At 38.9% G+C, this 23,996-nt stretch overlaps 1 protein-coding gene across 19 annotated transcripts in view; it reads right to left on the bottom strand.

Moving 5' to 3' along the window:
* Positions 1 to 23,996, bottom strand: part of LOC147355172 (uncharacterized) — an 814,003-nt gene that overhangs the window by 388,089 nt on the left and 401,918 nt on the right. For 7 of the 19 annotated variants that reach the window (XR_015144325.1, XR_015144311.1, XR_015144317.1 and 4 more), the window contains one exon: positions 2,266 to 3,099. The exons of 11 other annotated variants lie outside the window; for them this stretch is intronic. The gene's annotated coding sequence lies outside the window, so the exon portion shown is untranslated. Of the gene's footprint in view, positions 1 to 2,265; positions 3,100 to 20,963; positions 22,458 to 23,996 lie in introns of those variants that run through there. One more of the 19 variants, XR_015144337.1, reaches the window with a different exon arrangement.

Here is a 23,996-nt window from a genome sequence, read left to right as displayed (position 1 = left end):
TTGTATACACACATTAAACTGATCAGCTTGTATTACCTTTAAGGTAAATTTTTTAAACAAAAATAACATTGTATAATCTTTAAAAAAAATTATGACACTTTAGTTGTGATTTGGGAAGAATGGATGGTTTGAAGCTTATTTGTATATAGCCCTTATTGTGGTCCTACTGAACTATTCTTAAGGTAAAATGTTTTGCTTTGAACAGTCAAGCATTTTCTTCCTTAAAAATGACAGTCTACTTTAAAAGTAAAGATTTATACAGTAGACTCTTCATTTAAACCTTCGATAAAGAAATAAAAGCTTTACATGCACCCATTTTGAGGTTCTGCCTTCAGGCATTTATTGTGTGTTACATTTCCCAGCTTTCTCATACTTAATGTTTTATGGCCTGCTCCCCAGATTCAGGTAGTAAATGGTTAAAAGTTACATTTAATAAACAGAAGGGCTGAAGAAATATATTTTAATTTAAAATAGTTTGGAATAGAAATCTTTGCCCAGTTTCAAAATAGGCAGCACCTAACGTGAACGAGCAAAGAGGAGATCTGATCTGCTCTCCAATGAAGCCTCCTATGGTATGCATGTGCTGTTGCATACGGACCTACAAAATGTGGAACTCAGCTAAATTCAGCCAAGGTTGTCTAATCACTGATTAATGGTTTTTCATTTACATAAAGGAGAAACAGTGGAAGCAAACTAAAACTCAAGCCAACATGTTTAGGAGAATAAGACTGAACATTGGAAGAAAAACTTCTGAAAAATCTCCAGCAGAAATATTGTATTAAGTCCATTCTCTTGTTTAACACATTAGCCTCCTCCTCTCCATTCAAGTATCTTTTGGTAAGTTTCACAGGTTAGGCACAAACAAATGAAAAATATATCTCAAAATGAGTATAGAACCAGATAGTTGATGTGCCCTGGTCCACATTCACCTGCATTAGGAGCTTAAAGACCAAAATATTATGTTCTTAAATGTCCTTGTCAAATGCCCATAGCCATTCCTCTACTGACAATGATAGGGAGGCTACAGCTTCATAATAAACAATTAAGGTTGTCAGTTATGAAGTAAAGCCACTTTAATATGAAACTATATCATACATTGGGTAATTAGTTCAAACCTCTACAAGGCTATTTCTGGTCCTGAAAGATGGATTGATTACTCATTCATGGGAAATTAGATTGGCCAGCAAGTTCAAGTGGATTATCTAACAGGCTTGTTGTTAGAATGGCAGAGATATGAAAACTTGGGATTTGGGGGCATCCATTTTCTGCCTCTTGAACCAAGGAACAAAGAAAGCTCACCTGCAGAGAGAAAATTAAGCAGCAATGGAGGGAGAGACAGAGAGGCAGACAGGCAGAGAGGAGAGTCACACAGGGTGTACATATTACATTCCATGCGGGTGCTTTGTTCTTGTTCTTGGCTCTATTTTCTGCCAATTATGGCCAGTTGAACTTCTGTACTTGAGTTCCACCTAAAAACAAAAACTCTACATCTTGAAAGTATATTTCTTTGTTGCTATGTTTGTTTAAGCTAGTTTCAACTGATCTCCTATTTTCAACCAAAACACCTTTGCATACAAAATCATGAGACAAGTGTGAAGGTCTGGGAATGAAATAGTCTATCCTAGCATTTACAGTTTCTCTATAAAAATCAATCATCTGTAACATAAAAGTGAAAGTGAAACTAAGATCATGGCATTTGGTCCCATCACTTCATGGCAAATAGGTGGGGAAACAGTGGAAACAGTGGCTGACTTTATTTTTTGGGGCTCCAAAATCACTGCAGATGGTGACTGCAGCCATGAAACTAAAAGACGCTTACTCCTTGGAAGGAAAGTTATGACCAACTTAGACAGCATATTAAAAAGTAGAGACATTATTTTGCCAACAAAGGTCTGTCTAGTCAAGGCTATAGTTTTTGTAGTGGTCACGTATGGATGTGAGAGTTGGACTATAAAGAAAGCTGAGCGCCAAAGAACTGATGCTTTTGAACTGTGGTGTTGGAGAAGACTCTTGAGAGTCCCTTGGACTGCAAGGAGATCCAACCAGTCCATCCTAAAGGAGATCAGTCCTGGGTGTTCTTTGGAAGGACTGATGTTGAAGCTGAAACTCCAATACTTTGGCCACCTGATGTGAAGAGCTGACTCATTTGAAAAGACCCTGATGCTGGGAAAGTTTGAGGGCAGGAGGAGAAGGGGACGACAGAGGATGAGATGGTTGGATGGCATCATCAACTCAGTGGACATGGGTTTGGGTGGACTCCGGGAGTTGGTGATGGACAGGGAGGCCTGGCGTGCTGCGATTCATGGGGTTGCAAAGAGTCGGACACGACTGAGCAACTGAACTGAAAGTGTTAGTCACTCAGTCACGTCTGACTCTTTGTGACCCTATGGACTACAGCCCACCAGGCTCCTCTGCCTATGGAGTTATTCAGACAAGAATACTGGAGTGGGTTGCCATTTCCTTCTCCAGAGGATCCTCCTGACCCAGGGATTGAACCTGGGTCACCTGCATTGCAGGCAGACGCTTTACAGACTGAGCCACCAGGGAAGCCATCTGTAACATAAGGAGCTTCCAAAAACCACAAGGTTTTATCAAGACACTCTTATTAGTTTGAGATCCTTCTTCCAACTAAAGTTGCACTTTTTGTGAGACATTTTTATACATAATTTATATGAATTTATTTGATCTATACAACAACTATGATACAGATACAATTATCATCTATTGTTTTCATTTTATGGGTAGAAAGGCTGCAGCACTGACTCTTTCCTGGTTCACAAAATGTGTTTGTTGCTGGTAGAATTGTAGTCCAAACCCAAAGTCTAATGTAGCTTCAGAGGGCTGTGTTTAACTCTTCTGTTACTGTATCTCCTTCATACCTCAGACCTCTTCTTGGCCTGGACACCTATGGTAACTTTATTTTCTGGTCTCTACTTAACTCATGTATAAATCAGGTCTCCAGCTCGCACTTTTTCATTGTGTCAGATTTTAGCTCTCTTCACAGACATTGAGGTTTTTCCATGTGGTTTTCCATTGTGCTGGGCACTGAGAATAACAGTGCTGAATCAGACACAGCTGTTGACTTTGAGGTATTCACATCTTGGGAGATAAAAATTAAAGCAAATAATAATGTATATACTGCAAGATTAAATATTCATCATGTAGCTAACATGTGACAGACACTGAACAATTAAAGAGTACAATCATTATACAGAAGTCATAAAGAGAAACATTCCGACTTGAAGAATCTACTTTTACTAACCTAGAGTCAAAGGGATAAAGAGGAAGCCTTACATTTTCATTTCTGCATCTGTATCATAATGTTTTGCATAAAACAGACACTCAATAAATACCAAATGGTTAACTAAGTAGAAATTTTAATAATATTAATAGCTACTAAGTTTATTTAGCATTTATTCTATATAAACAAATGAGCTACATGTTTTTACAGATAAACTTTTAAACCATTATAGTAACAGGTTGTTGTTGTTTAGTCGCTAAATTGTGTCTGTTTTGAAATCCCATGGACTGTAACCTGCCAGGCTCTTCATTTGCCAAGGGATTTCCCAGGCAAGGATACTGGAGTGGGTTGCCATTGCCTTCTCCAGGGGATTTTCTTGACCCAGGAATCTAACTTACTTTAAGTTGTATAATTTTTAACCCTTTATAGAGACTGCATTCTTCTCATTCTTATTCCACCAAAATCCCAACTAACATCTCTACTTCATAAGTAGTACATTTTAAATTAAGCAGCTGACCAATATTAATTATTAATATAATCATACACCAATTTGGGTTAAACAGAAAAAATTAGTCACTTACTCAACTAGTAATATTAGCAAATATTTTGGTATCTATGCAGCCTGCATAGTAGCTAGATCGTCTAGTAGAACTGGATTTTTGCAAATCTACGAATATGATCTGACAACATTGCATAATACAATCTTTTGTGAAAGGATGTTTAAAATAATGGAATTTATTGAACTTAATGCCAAGGAAAACTGAATACCCAGTATACTAAGGTTTGATATTTACATTTTGTTTTAATCTAAAAAAACATCAATTATACAATGTGTCTTGTGCAATGCCAAACTTAATTGAAGAATGTGCATCATTTATCATAACCTTTAGATTTTTCAAATGACTGATATTCCCAATAATATAAGTCATTCTTCAAGAAATATAAAGGCTTCTTTTATTTAAAAAACATTACTATAGCTATATCATCTGGTCAGATAAATTTTGTTCTGTTCTTTATGTAAAACATTATATCTTTTTTCCAAATAGTCAAGAATTATAGAAACATTCTGGGAAACAATTCTATTGCTGAAGTTTCCCTTCAACTATGTGTGTATTTCATTTCACTGAACTTAATTATTTCAGTCTTATCCTCGATATTTGTTCATTTTTAGTGCTAAAATTTAACTTTGGGAATTTCAGACTTCAGAATACACATTTAAAAACAAATTTTAGAACTTTTACAATGGGGTTTTCAGTAATGTGCTTTCACATACAGAAAACTACAAATACAAATATTTATTTTTGGAATAAATTTGATGTAGTATTACTATTCTGTTTCCATAGTCATCAAAACTATGTTTCTGGAGAATAATTGATTCTGGAGTAGTGGGTTCTATATTCAATGATAAATGCACATTTCACATAAAAAAGCAAATCTTTTATTTATGGAATGTCACTTGAAAATTGGTCTCATTGAATGCTAATAGAATTTTCTGTGATAATGGAAATTATATCTGCTCTGTCCAATATGCAAGGTATTAGTCACATGAAGTCATTGAGTACTTAAATTATATCTATTGATATTAACTTTATATTTAAATTATTTTAAAATATGCAAAATTAAAAATTTAGTTTAATAGCTATAATCTAATAAGAATTCAGTTCACTTGCTCCGTTGTGTTCAACTCTTTGTGACTCCATGGACTGCAGCAAGTCAGGCTTCCCTGTCCATCACCAACTCCCGGACCTTACTAAAACTCATGTCCATCAAGGTGGTGATGCAATCCAACAATCTCATCCTCTGTTGTCCCCTTTTAAACTTGCCTTCAATCTTTCCCAGCATCAACGTCTTTTCAAATGAGTCAGTTCTTCGCATCAAGTGGCCAAAGTATTGGAGTTTCGGGTTCAGCATCAGTCCTTCCAATAAATATTCAGGGTTAATTTCCTTTAGGATGGACTGGTTGGATCTCCTTGAAGTCCAAGGGACTGTCAAGAGTCTTCTCAAACACCATAGTTCAAAAGCATCAGTTCTTCAGCGCTCAGCTTTCTTTATAGTCCAGCTCTCACATCCATTCATGACTACTGGAGAAACCATAGCTTTGACTTGACGGACCTTTACTAGCAAAGTAATGTCTCTGCTTTTTAATATGCTGTCTACGTTGGTCATCGGAGAAGGCAATGGCAACCCACTCCAGTACTCTTGCCTGGGAAATCCCATGGATGGAGGAGCCTGTTAGGCTATAGTCCATGGGGTCAAGAAGAGTCAGACAGACTGAGCGACTTCACTTTCACTTTCATGCACTGCAGAAGGAAATGGCAACCCAATCCAGTATTCTTGCCTGGAAAATCCCAGGGACAGGAGCCTGGTGGGCTGCCATCTATGGGGTCATACAGAGTCAGGCATGACTGACGTGACTTAGCAGCAGCAGCAGCAGGTTGGTCATAGCTTTTCTTCCAAGGAGCAAGTATCTTTTAATTTCAAGGCTTCAGTCACCATGCACAGTGATTCTGGAGCCCAAGAAAATAAAGTCTGCCACTGTTTCCACTGTTTCCCCATCTATTTGCCATGAAGTGATGGGACCAGATGTCATGATCTTAGTTTATTATTTTTTTTTTGGTTCTAATTTTTTCATTTATTTTATTTTTTAAATTTTATTTTATTTTTAAACTTTACAATATTGTATTAGTTTTGCCAAATATCGAAATGAATCCGCCACAGGTATACCCGCGTTCCCCATCCTGAACCCTCCACCCTCCTCCCTCCCCTCACCTCCCTCTGGGTCATCCCAGTGCACCAGCCCCAAGCATCCAGTACCGTGCATCGAACCTGGACTGGCGACTCCGTTTCATACATGATATTATACATGTTTCAATGCTATTTTCCCAAATCTCCCCACCCTCTCCCTCTCCCACAGAGAGTTTTAAGCCAACTTTTTCACTCTCCTCTTGCACTTTGACCAAGAGGCTGTTTATTCTTGAGTTCTGTTATAAGGGTGGTGACAGCTGCATATCTGAGGTTACTGATATTTCTCCCAGCAATCTTGATTCCAGATTGTGCTTCATCCAGCTCAGCATTTCACATGATATACTCTGCATATAAACTAAATAAGCAGGGTGACAATATACAGCCTTGACATACTCCTTTTGCGATGTGGAACTAGTCTGTTGTTCCATGTACGGTTCTGTTGCTTCTTGACTTGCATACAGATTTCTCAGGAAGAAGGTAAAGTGCTCTGGTATTCCCACCTCTTTCAGAGTTTTCCAGTTTGCTGTGATCTGCACAGTCAAAGCCTTTGGCAAAGTCAATAAAGCAGAAGTAGATGTTTTTCTGGAACTCTCTTGCTTTAGCAATGATCCAGTGCATGTTGGCAATTTAATGTCTGATTCCTATGCCTTTTCTAAATCCAGCTTGAACATCTGGAAGTTCATGGTTCACATACTGTTGAAACCTGGCTTGGAGAATTTTGAGCATTACTTTGCTAGCATGTGTGATGAGTGCAATTGTGCAGTAGTTTGAACATTATTTGGCATTGCCTTTCTTTGGGATTGGAATGAAAACTGACCTTTTTCAGTCCTGTGGCCACTGCTGACTTTCTCAAACTTGATGACATATTGAGTGCAGCACTTTCACAGTATCATCTTTCAGGATTTGAAATAGCTCAACTTAATTCCATCACCTCCATGAGTTTTGTTCAGAGTGATACTTCCAAAGGCCCACTTGACTTCACATCCCAGGATGTCTGGCTCTAGGTGAGTGATCACACCATTGTGGTTATCTGGGTCATGAAGATCTTTTTTGTATAGTTCTTCTGTGTATTCTTGCCATCTCTTCTTAATATCTTCTGCTTCTGTTAGGTCCATATCATTTCTCTCCTTTATTGTGCTCATCTTTGCATGAAATGTTCCCTTAATATCTCTAATTTTCTTGAAGAGATCTCTAGTCTTTCCCATTCTGTTGTCTTCCTCTATTTATCTGCATTGATCACTGAAGAAGGTTTTCTTATCTCTCCTTGCTATTCTTTGGAACTCTGCATTCAAATGGGTATATCTTTCCTTTTCTCCTTTGCCTTTAGCTTCTCTTCCTTTCTCATCTATTTTTAAGGCCTCCACAGACACCCATTTCCCCTTCTTGCATTTCTTTTTCTTAGGGATGGTCCTGATCACTGCCTCTTGTACAATGTTGTGAACCTCTGTCCATAGTTCTTCAGGCACTCTATCAGACCTAATCCCTTGAATATATTTGTCATTTCTACTGTACAATCATAAGGGATTTGATTTAGGTTATACCTGAATGGTCTAGTGGTTTTCCCTACTTTCTTCAAGTCAAGTCTGAATTTGGCAATAAGGAGTTCATGATCTGAGCCACAGTCAGCTCCCAGTCTTGATTTTGCTGACTATATAGAGCTTCTCCATCTTTGGCTGCAAAGAATAAATCAATCGATTTTGGTGTTGACCATCTGGGGATGTCCATGTGTAGAGTCTTCTGTGTGTTATTGGAAGAGGGTGTTTGCTATGACCAGTGCATTCTCTTCTAAAAACTCTGTTAGCCTTTGCCCTGCTTCAATTTGTACTTCATGGCCAAATTTGCCTGTTACTCCAGGTATCTCTTGACTCCTACTTTTGCATTCCAGTCCCCTATAATGAAAAGGACATTGTTTTGGGGTGTTAGTTCTAGAAAGTCTTTTAGGTCTTCATAGAATGCTTCAACTTCATCTTCTTCAGCATTACTGGTCAGGGCATAGACTTGGATTATTGTGATATTGAATGGCTTGCCTTGGAAATGAACAGATATCATGCTGTCATTTTTGAGACTGCTCCCAAGTATTGCATTTCAGGCTCTTTTGTTGACTATGAGGATTACTCCATTTCTTCTAAGGGATTCTTGCCCACAGTAGTAGATACAATGGTCATCTAAATTAAATTTGCCTATTCCAGACCATTTTAGTTCACTTTTTCCTAAAATGTCAATGTTCACTCTTGCCATCTCATGTTTGACCACCTCCAATGTTGCTCGATTCATGGATCTAACATTCCAGGTTCCTATGTAATGTTGTTCTTTGTAGCATTGGACTTTACTTCCATCACCAGTCATATCCACGACTGGGCATTGTTTTAACTTTGGCTCCATCTTTTCATTATTTCTGGAGTTATTTCTCCACCCTTCTCCAGTAGCATATTAGGTACCTACTGACCTGGGGAGTTCATCTTTCTGCATATCTTTTGCCTTTTCATACTGTTCATGGTGTTCTCAAGGCAAGAATGCTGAAGTGGTTAGCCATTGCCTTCTCTAGTGGACCATATTTTGTCCCACCTTTCCACCAATTCTGGGTGGCCCTACATGGCATGGCTCATAGTTCCATTGAGTTACACAAGGCTGTGGTCCATAGGATCAGTTTGATTCATTTTCTGTGACTGTAGTTTTCATTCTGTCTGCTCTCTGAGGGATAAGGATAAGAGACTTATGGAAGCTTCCTGATGGCAGAGACTGACTGAAGGGGAAACTGGGTCTTGTTCTGATGGGTGGGGCCATACTCAGTAAATCTTTAACCCAATTTTCTGTTGATGGGTGGGTCTGTATTCTTTCTTTGTTGTGTGTCCTGAGACCAACTATGGTGGAGGTAATGAAGACAATGGTGACCTCCTTCAAAATGTCCCAAGCACACACTGCCATACTCAGCACCCCCAATCCTGTAGCAAGCCATCACCAACCCATGCCTCCACCAGAGACTCCTGGACACTCACAGGCAAGTCTGGCTCAGTCTCTTGTGGGCTCACTGCTCCTTTCTCATGGGTCCTGGTGTCTACAAGGTTTTATTTGAGCCCTCCAAGAGTCTGTTTCCCCATGCCTGTGTAAGTTCCATAATCAAATCCCACTGGCCTCCAAAGTCAAATTCCCTGGGGATTCTCAGTCCCTTTGCTAGATCCTCAGGTTTGGAAAACTAGTATTTTCTAGTATTTTCTTAACAATGGGAGAATTTACTTGGTATAATTGTTCTGCAGTTTGTGGGTTGTTTGCTGGATGGCTCTATGGTGGGGTTAATGGCAACCTCCTCCAAGAGGGCTTATACCACACACAGGTCTGCTGTACCCAGAGCCCCTGTCCCTGTGGCAGGCCACTGCTGTCAAACTGTGGAAAATTATTCAAGAGATGGGAATACCAGGCCACCTTACCTGCTTCCTGAGATATCTGTATGCAGGTCAAGAAGCAAGAGTTAGAACTGGACATGAAACAATAGACTTGTTCCAAATAGGGAAAGCAACATGTCAATTGTCACCCTGCTTATTTAACTTATATGTAGAGTATATCATGCAAAGAGCTGGGCTGGACGAAGAAAAGGCTGGAATCAAGATTGCCAGGAGAAATATCAATAACCTCAGATACACAGATGACACCACCCTTACGGCAGAAAGCAAAGAAGAACTAAAGAGCCTCTTGATCAAAGTGAAAGAAGAGAGTGAAAAAGTTGGTTTAAAACTCAACATTCAGAAAACTAAGATCATGGCATCCAGTCCCATCACTTCAAGTCATATAGATGGGGAAACAATGAAAACAGTCAGAGACTTTATTTGGGGGGGGGGGGGGGGCTCCAAAATCACTATTCATTGGTGACTGCAGCCATGAAATTAAAAGACACTTGCTCCTTGGAAGAAAAGCTATGACCAACCTGGACAGTATACTAAAAAGCAGAGAAATTATTTTGCCAATGAAGGTCTGTCTAGTCAAAGCTGTGGTTTTTCCAGGAGTCATGCATGGATGTGAGCATTGGACTATAAAGAAAGCTGAGCACTGTAGAATTGATGGTTTTGAACTGTGGTGTTGGAGAAGACTCTTGAGAGTCCTTGAGCCGCAAGGAGATCAAACCTGGCAATCCTAAAGGAAATCAGTCCTTACTAATGATGCTGAGGCTGAATTCTAATACTTTGCCCACCAGATATGAAGAACTGACTCACTGGGAAACACCCTGGTGCTGGGAAAGATTGAAGGCAGGAGAAGGAGATGACAGAGAATGAGACGGTTGGATGGCATCACCAACTGGATTCACAGGAATTTGAGCAAGCTACAGGAGTTTTCGATGGACAGAGAAGCCTGGTGTGCTGCAGTCCATTGGTTCGCAAAGAGTCGGACACAGCTGATCAACTGAACTGATCTGAGATCAAAGACAAACAAAAAGACTGGAAAGAACTCTGCACAGGAATGCAAGTCCCATGGTCTATAAAATATGTGTTGGTATATGAAAGATAAATATATTTTTAATGTTTAGAGGAAAGAAGAATAGAAAATAATCCATTGGAAAGAATACTTTTTACATATAAGACACTGTATTCTTGATGTGGCCAAAATCTATAGTTGCCAGGAAGGAAGAGAATTTACAGTAAAATAAAAAATTTCCCTTGGAATCATCTGAATTCTTTTTCCATAACGCATGAACAGTAAGAATAAAAGGATCATGGTGTGAGTTTAAGACAGAGGAGGGGTAGTGGAGGGGAATTCATGTTGGGTACTTCTAACTTCTGAGACTGAGGAAACAAAGACTGGCATTAACAACTTAAGAATTGCAGTCAATAAACCTGTTAATGTCTATATATTAGAGATCGTACCTGGATGTGGTAGATAAAGAAAGCCTTCTTACTACTCTTCAAGGACTCATGGTTCAGTGATGACGCAGACAGATAGCAAAACACAATGAGAATCACTATAGTAAAGGCACATATGAAAGTGTGATGTGGGCACAGAAGATGTAAGTTTCCTTTGGGGAAAAGAAATTAGGTTGATTGTTAGGATTAAGGAAGTTTGATAGAAGAGGTGACAGAAAGCTTCTTTGTAGAACAAATCAATAGTAATTCTTATACTATTAATAGTATTAAATAACATGTGCAAAGGCATGGTACAATGAGTCTTAATTTTTTTGTAATAAGAAATGCCTGTAGAGGTTATGCTCAAATGTGCTATAAATATAAAACAATCAAATTCCAGAAAATAAAAGAGGTCAACTATGGGTCTGAACATTCATGACATAGAAAGTTTGACTTGAGGATGAGACTTAAAAAAATATCAAAACAGTGGACTTTAGGTAGGCTGACAAATATGGGAGGTCATTTTATTCATTTTAAGTAATTAATTATGATAGCCATAAATTAAACTGGTTTGGTAAAAATAACTAGTTATTTAGAACCAAAAATACACCATGAAATAACACAAGAAAACTTGTGGTTGATAGACTGAGCCCAGATTGTGAGGTACCTTGAATGGCAGGCTGAAGAATTATATCTTCCAATCACACACACACAGACCAGAATCTGAAAGTCATGGTTACAACACAATTTTTCAAAGTGTGTCAGTTTAGTTAGAAATTACTAAATATTAGAGATAAACAAATATTATTGGAAGTATATACTACCTTTGGTGCCCTGCCTGTATCCAATCTATGATTAGTCAGTACTCAAGTCATCACCTGCCTACTGCCTGAAGACTCTGCTACTGAGGGCTCTTTCTGACAACTGATCTTTCCCTGTCTTCACAAGGAGTAGGCCAGGAAGTCGAGGAGTAAACTCTCAACCAGTTACAGACAGAAACTTGTAGATGAATATACCAGCATCTACAACCCTCAGGAAGAACAACTTTGAACTGCACTCAGTATATTTTCCACAGGAAAACCCAGCTAAGTGGCCGCTTTAATGCTCATACTGTTAACCTGCACAATAATGTACCCTGTGTATGTGTGCGCAGTTTGTCCAATGTAGCCCGTACTGGATTTCAGTCCTCGACTGCTACTCTCCCCCAGCTCCACCCAAGTGCCCTCTGAGACAAACTACAAAATCAACTGTTTTCCCTCAAACTCATCTTATAGCCAGTTTCTAGAGGAACTAAGTCTCCCGCCTTATTACCAGAAGTGGTTTTAAGAAGCAGCTCATAATGATGGAAATGTGGAATTGGACCACTTAGTGCTCATACAGCCACAAAGACCCAGTTGCTGGCGATAAGTGGGGTAGAAAAGAGAGACAAGTTTGTTTAAACCATCTCTATTAAGTTATTGAGGATTCCGTACTATGTATTTTATATACAACCTACGTGTTAGTCAAAGTTGGGTTAGGGTAGACTTTGCTATGGTAACAGGCCATCCGAAATCACACTGAAATAAAGCAGCAGATGTACATTTTCCACTAATGCTACATCTATAACAGGACATTGTTTTGAAAATAGAGTGATACAGCACTCGGTTTCACAATGTTGCTGGTTACTATGACAGAGGGAAGAGCGGAAAAACACTTGGCGGATCTCAGAGCCTTCTCTCAGAAGGAGATGGCCGTAGTTCTTACATTTCATTTCATTAATTCATTTCAAATTCATCTGCCCATACCTAACTTCAGGAAGGTATGAAAATAGAACCCTATTACATGACCTGTGAAAAAGCAAAACCTTTTTTTTTGGGTGGCATCAGTGACCTTCATGCCTCACTCCTGACTTCATGGTACTTTTCTTTTGTTTAATCCCTCTTTGCTTCTATCTAATCATTCACCTATTTTTTTCTATCATTAACAATTTAAAAATCTTTATGATTTTCAGTCATTTTCCAATTTGGGTTTAATTCTTTCCAAAATGAAGCTTGGTGAAAACCAACAAGCAAAAAACATAGAAAACATCAACAATATATCTTAGATATTCACCTGGTGTTCCCATGCATTAACAAGCAAAGATAGTATTTACCTACTTGTTTGCTCTCTATATACTTCACTTCAAATACTTTTGCCAAATCCAATCTTGAGCAGGTTAGTTTTTTCTCTGAGGAACTGACCTCCTCAGTAAGAAGGCTAACAATGTTAGTACAACAGTTATATCACTGAGGCAGGGCTTGCTCACATAATTTAACAATCTCTTGTCATACCTATTAAGATCTATTAACCAGCAACTTTTCATTTATGATCTTGTTCAATACAGAAAGAAAATGTTTGGATGTTTCTAAAAGTAATAAGAATACAATGATTTGCATTTGGGTCAATAAATAATACATTACTTGACGGAAAGCAACAGGCAGTGTCTTTGGTTTTGCTTTGTTGTTTTGATTTTGTTTTATTGTTCACTCAGACTCCATTTTATATATCTTCTCTAAAGGAATTCAAATGCAAATTTTAAATTGCAACTATTTCTGTGACAAGCTGGCTTGACTCTATGCTCAGTTGAATAGAGGTCTTAAGGTGATAAAGAAAAATGTAAGGTACTTGCTAAAATGGGTATGAATTGATTATTTCATTTTAGCCTTAAGACACATGAGGTGGGCACTGGTAAATGTCAGAACAAGGATTCAAACCAATGTTATGACTCCTGCTCTCAAATTCACAGCACTTTTCCTCATCTAATAAGGTAGTTCCCGACACAGTATGTAATTTGTTGGCTCTGCACTAGTGGGGTAATATCATCATATGATTCTCTATTCTTTAGCGAAGCATTTCTAATAATAGTAGTAGGAAGAGAAGCAAAAATATAGAGAAAGGCAAAATATAAATTACCCAAGTTATCCATAGTTTAAGATTTAAATGATAAAACATAAAACTTCACTCTGCAGATGTTTTTAAGTTTTATAATTTCATTACTACTCTATGTTAACAGGATCATTGCAAGGACTGTTATCACTCGAAGGATACGTGAACACATCTGGTAGGACTGAATGCATATGGTAGCAAGTACAAAAGTGTGTGTTGGAATGTGGTGAAGCTAAGGAGTTAGAAATGAGCAGTCAACGAACCAATGCATCATGCTGACAGTAACGGCAAGACTTTGAAGTTTCAAAAGAACACATTCGGCTTGAACTTAGACATGCACATAAGGACGGATGTTTACCAATCAGCTGATTAAACAATAAGCACAGGAAGACAAGTGACAGAGAAAGGCGAGCTCCCAAATTCTGACAAGGCTCTCAAACATAAAAGAAAGGCAAACGTTCCAGAGACTAATTTCAAATTATATTTTAGTTTTCCCTTTCGTTCTCAGGCATGCTCGGAAAACTGCATAAGGATTTTCAATTCACCCACTATTGGACACAATTATTTCAGTTGGATCACAGTGGGATACAAATGAAAATGGCTGTTGGGATTTCACAAGCAAATTCAAGTCCAAAGGGAACCAGCTGTGTAACAGGAACATTATGTTCTCAAGAGAATGGAACTTCTTCCCCATTTAGGTGTCCAAGTAGTGTGGGTAATATTTACATGAAAGAAGAAACCATATTAAGTTTGGATGTTCAGGATATCTTATTTTTTGCTGAAGATGTCAAGAATCCCTTCATGTCCCCAGAGAAGTTCCATAGCATGTTTCATCACTGACTAAAATAAGTCTTCAAAAGAACAAATGATTTGTAAAACAACATTTCATGCTAATCTGGCTTTTACAGCATCTTGCCTTTTCCTTGTGAACCAGGCACACATAAGAAACTCAAATGCAAGTAATTGTTTAAATACCTCCATATACATTATTCATTACTGTCTTAGCTATTATGCCTAACATTTCTTCATGGGCTGATTACACTTCCCCTCATCTTTTAGATTCTCACATACTTAATTTCTAACAAAGATGTTTTAACACATATGGCAATCTGTCTACTGTAGTTTGGGTCTTTCCAGGCTTCCAGAGAAATTTTAATAATGGTATTTTACAATTAAAATTTATAAGATTCTGCAGGAATATGATAGAAAGACAGGATATCTACCAAGTTGAGGGATATTCTTCTAAAGTCTGGATGAGGTAGTTACATGAATTCTAACAAAGCCAATCTGAAGTTTTGGATCTGGTCGGTTAAGTGTGTGTGTTCTTAAATTTTGAAAAGCTAATGGAGAACTGTGAATGTATACTTTGATGGCATTAACTCTGTTCTGATTTGGTCTGGCTTGGCTAACTACCTCTCCATCTGTGTTTCTTCAGTGACCTCCCAGGGGCTTACATCCTGTAAGTCAGACTTGCAGAGATTAACAAAGCCTCTGCTGCCCACTACAAAAAGAGAAAAGATGTCCAGTTTGCTTCTCCCTGCTGAAAAACTACACTTAGACCAAGGACTGAAAATGTCCTCCTTTCATCTGAAGCTCCATACTGGTTTATACAGTTATAAAGGGTAAAGCACTCCAAAAATGTTCCATGCATTACTGATAAAACATTGTGACTACTGTTATTATGGAGAAGGCAATGGCAACACACTCCAGTACTCTTGCCTGGAAAATTCCATGGACGGAGGAGCCTGGTAGGCTGCAGTCCATGGGGTCGCTAAGAGTCGGACACGACTGAGCAACTTCACTTTCACTTTTCACTTTCATGCATTGGAGGAGGAAATGGCAACCCACTCCAGTATTCTTGCCTGGAAAATCCCAGGGAAGGGGGAGCTTGGTGGGCTGCCATCTATGGGATCGCACAGAGTCAGACACAACTGAAGCAACTTAGCAGCAGCCGCAGCTACTGTTATTAAGGTCAATGTAACTAATTCATAGGAGTCAGTTCTTTGGAAGTTAAACTCCTGAACTTCTCCCCAGTATACAGTGATCTATTTTGAGTCATGAGTGCATATTATCTGTACTACAAGCTGTCTCTTTATCAGGGTTGATTAGTCCCCAAAAATCCTCATGGATGTTAATAGTGATAACTCATGGAAATAATCATTTCTCTCAACTTTCACCAGAAGGTGGTAGAAGAAATTCTTCTGTTGCTCTCCAGATTGTTCCAGGTATACAAGATAAAATATGCTATTCCCATAGGCCTATCCCAAAATTCATAGCAATGTCTAGCAAAACATGCCCTCTATACTACTGTGTTATCCCCCTATGAAATGTTCAAAAACTAGCAAAGGAAACCCATATTTTTAGTGATGTATACCTGGATTTTAAACTTATTTTAATAAAATAATCTTTACAAGATTTAGTATAAGAGTTGGGATCCTAAAGACTTAAGGTCTTTTAAGTTAACTTGAGCAGTAATTAGGGAAGTATTTTCTCGATATGTATTCATTTGAATGCACATATATGTCCCATGAAAATTTCAATTTTTATGTCATATTTCACTGTAAAAAAAAGTAATAATGTGGAAAAAATATGTTAATCATTACTTCTCCCCTAAGCCTTATTTGCTAGGAAGATTAGCCACTCTTTCTCTGTGTACCCATACTCTCTGTCCATGTATGTGAGTGTATACGAAGTTGTGTCTGACTCTCTGCCACCCTAGGGACTGCAGCCCGTCATGTTCCTCTATCCACGGGATTCTCCAGGCAAGAATACTGGAGTGGGTTGCCATGCCCTTCTCCAGGGCATTTTCCTGATCCAAGGATTGAACTCGCCTCTCTCCTGGGTCTCCAGCATTGATAGTCGGGTTCTTTACCGCTAACGCCCCCTACCACAAAACTCTCCTTACACTGTAATTCATTCTCTTTTCATTAGACTATGAGGTTCTATGAAATCATTCTATATGGCCATCTTCCTAACTCAGCAGAGAAGGGTAGAGAATGGTAATATTGTGGTTTCCAAATAAATGCTCCCTATTAAGTGCATTAGTCAACCAAGAACTCAATCGATTTAAAGGTCACAGAGTGATCAAGGAAGACTGGAAAGATTTTAGACTCAATCCTGCCTACCAATTCTGCCACAGTTAACATCAAGTTCTGCACAGCTTTTGGCAAATAATTTTTGTTCTCTGAGGCTAAATTTTCTCACAAGTAAAATATACATAATAATGACTGCCTTATCAAATGTAGCGTTTTCAAATGATTATATAATCACTCTATTTTTTTATAGTATTTCTTACCAATATCAGGACACTTGTGATAGTAAAAGGGGATAATTGAAACAACTACAATATTTGAAATATTAACAAAATTTTAATATAGTGGTTTTATAAAATAGTTATGCTTTCTAACTGTGGTACTGGAGAAGACTCTTAAAGAGTCCCTTGGGCAGCAAGGAGATCAAACCAGTCAATTCTAAAGGAAATCAACCCAGAATATTCATTGGAAGGACTGATGTTGGACCTGAAGTGCTAATGCTTTGGCCACCTGATATGAAGAGCCGATTCATTGGAAAAGACCCTGATGCTGGGAACGATTGAAGGCAGGAGGAGAAGAGGGCAACAGAGAATGAGATGGCTGGTTGCCATCACTGACTCTATGGACATGAGTTTGAGCAAGCTCAGGGACACAGTGAAAGACAGGGAAGCCTGGTGAGCTGCAGTCTATTGGGTTGCAAAGAGTCAGACACAATTGAGCAACTGAACAATAGTTACATTCAAAAACTATTTTTTAAAATACAAACTGCATGAATCCATGCACATGAAGGGGCTTCCCAGGTGGCACAGTGGTAAAGAATCTGCCTGTCAGTGGAAGAGGCACAAGAGATGTGGGTTCAATCTTTGAGTTGGGTAGATCTTCTAGAGGAGGAAATGTCAACCCTCTTCAGTATTCTTACCTGGAATTCCATGGACAGAGGAGCCTGACAGACTACAGACCATGGGGTCACAAGGAGTCTGATACAACTGAATGAATGAGCATACACACACATTGTAGTAAAAAATTCAAGACCTACTTTTATCTTCTATCACAAAATACTGTAATGAGAATTGCTAGTCCTTGTAATATATTCCTGTATTTTATGAAGTTGCTTCACCATGTGTCTTTAATATTGCCACTAGTATTGTTTTGAAATGCATTACTACCTAGTAGAACAAGTGTCATTTTGTTAGATAACATGTATGCATTTTAATATAACTAACACTTATTGAGCATTTAGTATTTTCCTTCTATGAAAGGTAGTTTGCATATTGGAAATGTGCAAGTATTAATTGTACAGCTCAATATTGACATACGTACAGACCATATCTACTCTCCTTCAAATCAAGATACAGAATATTCCCATCACTCCCTTTGCCTCTCTCTAGTCAAATTCCTGTTCAAACTAGAGATAGGCACTACTCTAATTTATGTATATCACCAGAGATTAGTGATTCAGTTTCTGAGGTTCGTAACAATGGAATCGTACTCTTTCATGTCTATATTTATGTACTCTTTATTTTGGAAGCTCCAAAATCACTGCAGATGGTGACTGCAGCCATGAAATTAAAAGACACTTGCTCTTTGGAAGAAAAGCTATGACCAACTTGTCATATTAAAAACCAAAGTCACCATCTTTCCCCTGTTACGAGACAGCAAAAGAGACACTGATGTATAGATCAGTCTTATGGACTCTGTGGGAGAGGGAGAGGGTGGGGAGATTTGGGAGAATGACATTGAAACATGTATAATATCATGTATGAAACGAGTCGCCAGTCCAGGTTTGATGCACGATACTGGATGCTTGGGGCTGGTGCACTGGGACGACCCAGAGGGAGGGTATGGGGAGGGAGGAGGGTTCAGGATAGGGAACACAGGTATACCTGTGGCAGATTCATTTCAATATTTGGCAAAACTAATACAATATTATAAAGTTTAAAAATAAAATAAAATTAAAAAAAAAAACCAAAGTCATTGCCAAAAAGGTCTGTCTAGACAAAGCTATGGTTTTTCCAGTAGTCATGTATGGATCTGAGAGTTGGACTATAAAGAAAGTTGAGTGTTGAAGAACTGATGCTTTTGAACTGGGGTGTTGGAGAAGAATCTTGAGAGTTCCTTGGACTGCAAGGAGATCAAACCTGTTAATCCTATAGAAAATCAGTCCTGAACCTTCACTGGAAAGACTGATGCTGAAGCTCCAATACTTTGGCCACCTGATGCAAAGAACTGACTCATTGGAAAACACCCTGATGCTAGGAAAGATTGAAGGCAGGAGGAGAAGGGGAAGACAGGATGAGATGGTTGGATGGCATCACTGACTCCATGAATATGAGTTTAAGCAAGCTCTGGTAGTTGGTGATGGACAGGGAATCCTGGCGTGCTGCAGTCCGTAGGATCACAAAGAGTCGGACATGACTGAGTGACTGAATTGAGAACTCATTATATGGTTTTCTACTGGAAGTGTCTGATGATGTAGATATCAAACTGTTTTTCTTTAATAAGTCCAAAATCATTAAGCCAATTTCCATACATATACAAACTAAATAGAAAAATAGTAAAACTAATTAAGAAAAATAGTCACTTGATATGCATCAATGATTATGCAGAAAGAATGCTATTTAAATATAGCTTCTGCAGCAGGCCATGTCAAATTTCTGCCATGATCTTCTAAAATTAATTACTGACATTTCAAGTACTGGCTGATGCTTTCTCATCACTACGCTGATTTTTATGTTGTCCATGCAGCCCAAGTATCTGTTGACTGATGGTGGTGAAAACTCTAACAAGTTATACAGATCATTACCAATTCCCTTGTACAACTGAGTTTTCATTAAATTTATCACTAAATATGCACTTTTGATTTTCTGCATCTTATGGAAAGGGTGTATTATAACATTAAAATACATTACTAAGTTTCATTATAGATCTCACATATAGATACAATTCGAGGTCTACCTTATTCAATGTACAGCTACATGACTATAGGAAGCATGTGCAAAGTATTCTCTGTAAGCTCAACAGAACTGCTCAACTCCCATCTATGATACATATTTCATACACATGTAATCGATAATTTCTCGTGTTTCCCAATATTACAGCCTTATGATCTCTTTGGCAATGGCACACACTCATACTCTCAATAAATGCCTTTACACCATATTTTTCCGAAGTTTAAAACCAAGTGTCTTAAAGGCCCAGGTCCTTCATCTTGGATCCTTGGGCCACGGGTATCCTGGCTTCTTCTCCACAGACATCTGGATGGGGCCCTGCTCATGCTCTTCACCTTCCCTACACCCTGCATATGATCTTCAGCCTCTACACTAGGAACTGTTTTAATGACCACAAAGGCCTCACCTCTGCTTTGATCCAGACACTATAGCCCTGTGCTGCTGGAAGACAGGTGTGTGATGATGTCCAGGTTGTTCCTTTCTCACTTTGTGTCATAGGGGACTAATGGGTGGCCAAGCTGGCTTCCAGTCTGGTTTTCCAGTCTTCCTACAAAAGCAGAAATTCCATATACACACTACCCTATATAAGATATATAATGAAGAAGGGCATACTGTAGAGCATAGGGAACTCTAACTACCTGCTAAAATAACTGTTTACTGCCATTGCATCTCATATACTACTGGTCTAAACAATAATAGAAAAAAATTGGGAGTTGCTAAAAGATGCTTACTCCTTGAAAGAAAAGTTATGACCAACCTAGATAGCATACTCAAAACCAGAGACATTACTTTGCCAACAAAGTTTCGTCTAGTCAAGGCTATGGTTTTTCCTATGGTCATGTATGGATGTGAGAGTTGGACTGTGAAGAAGGCTGAGTGCCAAAGAATTGATGCTTTTGAACTGTGGTGTTGGAGAAGACTCCTGAGAGTCCCTTGGACTGCAAGGAGATCCAACCAGTCCATTCTGAAGGAGATGAGCCCTGGGATTTCTTTGGAAGGAATGATGCTAAAGCTGAAACTCCAGTACTTTGGCCAACTCATGCGAAGAGCTGACTCATTGGAAAAGATTCTGATGCTGGGAGGGATTGGGGGCAGGAGGAGAAGGGGATGACAGAGGATGAGATGGCTGGATGGCATCACTGACTTGATGGACGTGAGTCTGAGTGAACTCCGGGAGTTGGTGATGGACAGGGAGGCTTGGCGTGCTGCGATGCATGGGGTCGCAAAGAGTTGGACACAACTGAGTGACTGAACTGAACTGAAGCTCATTCAAGTTTATTTTAATACAAATAAATATTTTATAAAAACTGAGAAACAAGTGATAAACTAAATACCAGGATATAACTGGAAAAACAGGTGTGACCAGGGCAAACACAGCTTTAAACTACCCTATACACTGAGAATCGAGCATCTGCCTGGTAAAAAGCTAGTAGGTCTCTCTTCCTGTTTTCTATGGGTACAGAAAATAGTCCTCATTGATGAAAACCTATTTTGACTAGCTACATTATGCCCCAAAGAAAAATGTGAAAGTGTTAGTCGCTCAGTCATGTCTAACTCTTTGTGACCCCATGGACTGTAGCCTGCCAGGCTCCTCTGTCCATGGGATTTCCCAGGCAAGAATACTGGAAAGGATTGACATTCCCTTCTCCAGGGAATCTCCCCAACCCAGAGATCAAATCCAAGTCTCAATCATTGCAGGCAGATTCTTTACCATCAGAGCCATCAGAAAGGAAAATGTACAAGCATGTTATGTTACCCGTTTTAAAGTCTACATTTTGAATTATTGTTCCTAAAAACTGAAAACAAGCCTATATAGCCAGTTTAAGGTCTGACCATTGTTATGGGAAGGAGGGATGCATAGATGATCAATCTGAGAGACAGATTAAAATCCAAGGAAAAATAGGTGGGTGCTCTGTTTTAAAATGACCCAAAAATGTAACCTGAACTGTCCAGAACGGTGAGGTCTGTGAAGACTAGAAGTGGAATGATCTCTGGCAATCTTCAACATGAGCCTGGATCATGCTGAACAGAGCCTTTTCTGATGAACAGAGCCACAAAGCAAAGATTGCCATTTGCCAGAAGTTATACCAGTTGAGAATATCATTTTGAATGTTCTAGTGCTGCAAGGAATCTGTTATATTTTTTTAAAGTTATTTTCAGCTAGTCCTTCCAACCGGCCAAGGAGATCTGTGATGCATCAGAGCTTCCCCATCACATTCGGGACGTGCAGACAGCTCTCCACAAATCTTTGGCAGCAGCCTGCGAATCTGTGCTGAAGGGGGGTAGGTTTCTCTTTATATTTGTTGTTGTTTCTCCAGATACTCGGTTTGCAGCAGCATCTGCTATCTGGGCCCAGACAGTCCTAACAGATGTGCCATTACCTCATGTGATGAGCAAGCCCCTTGAACAAAGCGCCTGCTCCTCCTTGGCAGGTAGTCCTAGACGCTTTGTTTAAACCCAGTTGTAAAAAAGCAGCTTGAATCCACCAGGGAATTGGAACTAATGAGAAGAAATTTCTCCGCAAACTTGGTGAGGAGGATAATGGACTCCTTCTGAGTCTCCAGTTTTATTAGTATTTCCATTTCAGCAAAATTTGCTTTTGACACAGCTTTAAAATTAGCACTGAATGTATCAAGCCCATTTCACTTGATGTTGATGCTCTTGGTGAAGATGATCGGGAGATGACTTCAATGTTTCTAAATACATAGTGAGTGTGAAGTGTGAGCCATCGAACTATGGTGTCTTCGGTCTTCGTGTCCTGTTGCATAAAGGAAGCAAGCAAGCAGTCCTCAGACACATGTAGGGGTCCCCGGGAGCAGCTTGACACTAAAGGAGCTGCACTGCTCAGAGAGTGCTACATCTCATCCCAGGAAATAAGCTATTAGCACCATGTCTTCTGCGGTTTCCATGGTGGCTCAGATGGTAAAAAAAAAAAAAAAAAAAAAAATTGCCTGCAATGCAGCAGACCCGGATTTGATCCCTGGGTGGGGAAGATCCCCTGGAGGAGGGCATAACAACCCACTCTTAGAGTGGGTTGCCTAGAGAATTCTTGCCTAGAGAATCCCATGGACAGAGGGCTACAGTACATGGGGTTGCAGAATTGGATACGATTAAACAAAGCACACACCACGTCTTCTATCTGGGTGTGAGCCCTTCTCACAAAGTTTCTCAGTATACTATGAAGATAAATATAGTGGCTCATCCTTTTGGAGGCAGACTAGTTGGACTCGGGCAATCTGAGAAGATGGTTTACTCTCTGTAGTCAATGTACTTGCAGCGTTATGTACATTTCTCATTTAGATGTTATACAGCCGAAGTTATATTTTAATATCTGAATTTTACTAATGTGAAAACAGATATTAAGCATCATCTACAAGCTCCCATATAGAAACTGGCAGAGAAATAGTAAAATTCAGTCATATCTAACTCCCAAGTTATATTTTCTTTCTGCTGAGCCAAACAAATAACTTTTGGCTTATTACTTACAAATAGCCTCAATTTTGTTTCTGCATAATCTGGTTATTTTGTAGACTGAAAGAAAATGCAAACACACAAACAGACATAGGCATGCACAAATGTAAAAATCACAGCCTCACACACATGCATATATGCTCATACTGATTATCATAGAGTCTGGAGCATAATAAGCGATCAATATATGGTGGCTAGTTTCATTTTTATAATATGTAGAAATTTTTAATGACTAGTAACTACTTAACCTATATCCATCCTAAGGGTTATCTGAACTTAAAACAAGTGGCCTAGAGAACAGTAATTGTGCTAAATGATATCTTAATAATGGTGTCTCTGACCACCTAATTAACTGGATACAGAAGTTTGTTAGAATAGGGACACTTCCTTTTGGAGGGCCCACTGGATACATCAACACAATGGCCTCCACATTGTGGAAGCACTGACACAGCACTAGCAATGGCCTTATGCACAGCGGCTGATTCTGGATGTGTTCATAGAGGTTGTCTTGGGTTGATGATAGGGTAGAAAATATATTTTCTGCTTTGTCTAGCCTGGCGATTTTGACCATGCACTCCAAAGCAATTTAGGTGCTATGTAATCTTGAACAAGGTATTCAACCATGCTAACTCAAAACTCTTACTTTGTAAATAGATGAAAGTTATTAGGTTGGTACAAAAGTAATTCTGGTTTTTCATTGTTGAACTTTGCTGTTTAATATTGGAATACATTCTTAAATAAATGTGGTTATGCTATACATCATTTTAATGTGCATTCCTCACTCTATGCTTTTTTTTTGCTAATGACTTATTACTTGCTGTTTATT

This window comes from Bos grunniens, chromosome 17 (assembly GCF_055505025.1).
Source record: "Bos grunniens cultivar Pamir isolate PY7600 chromosome 17, Bosgru_T2T1.0, whole genome shotgun sequence".
Classification (NCBI taxonomy): Eukaryota; Metazoa; Chordata; class Mammalia; order Artiodactyla; family Bovidae; genus Bos; species Bos grunniens.
This window is presented reverse-complemented; position numbering and strand designations above follow the sequence as displayed.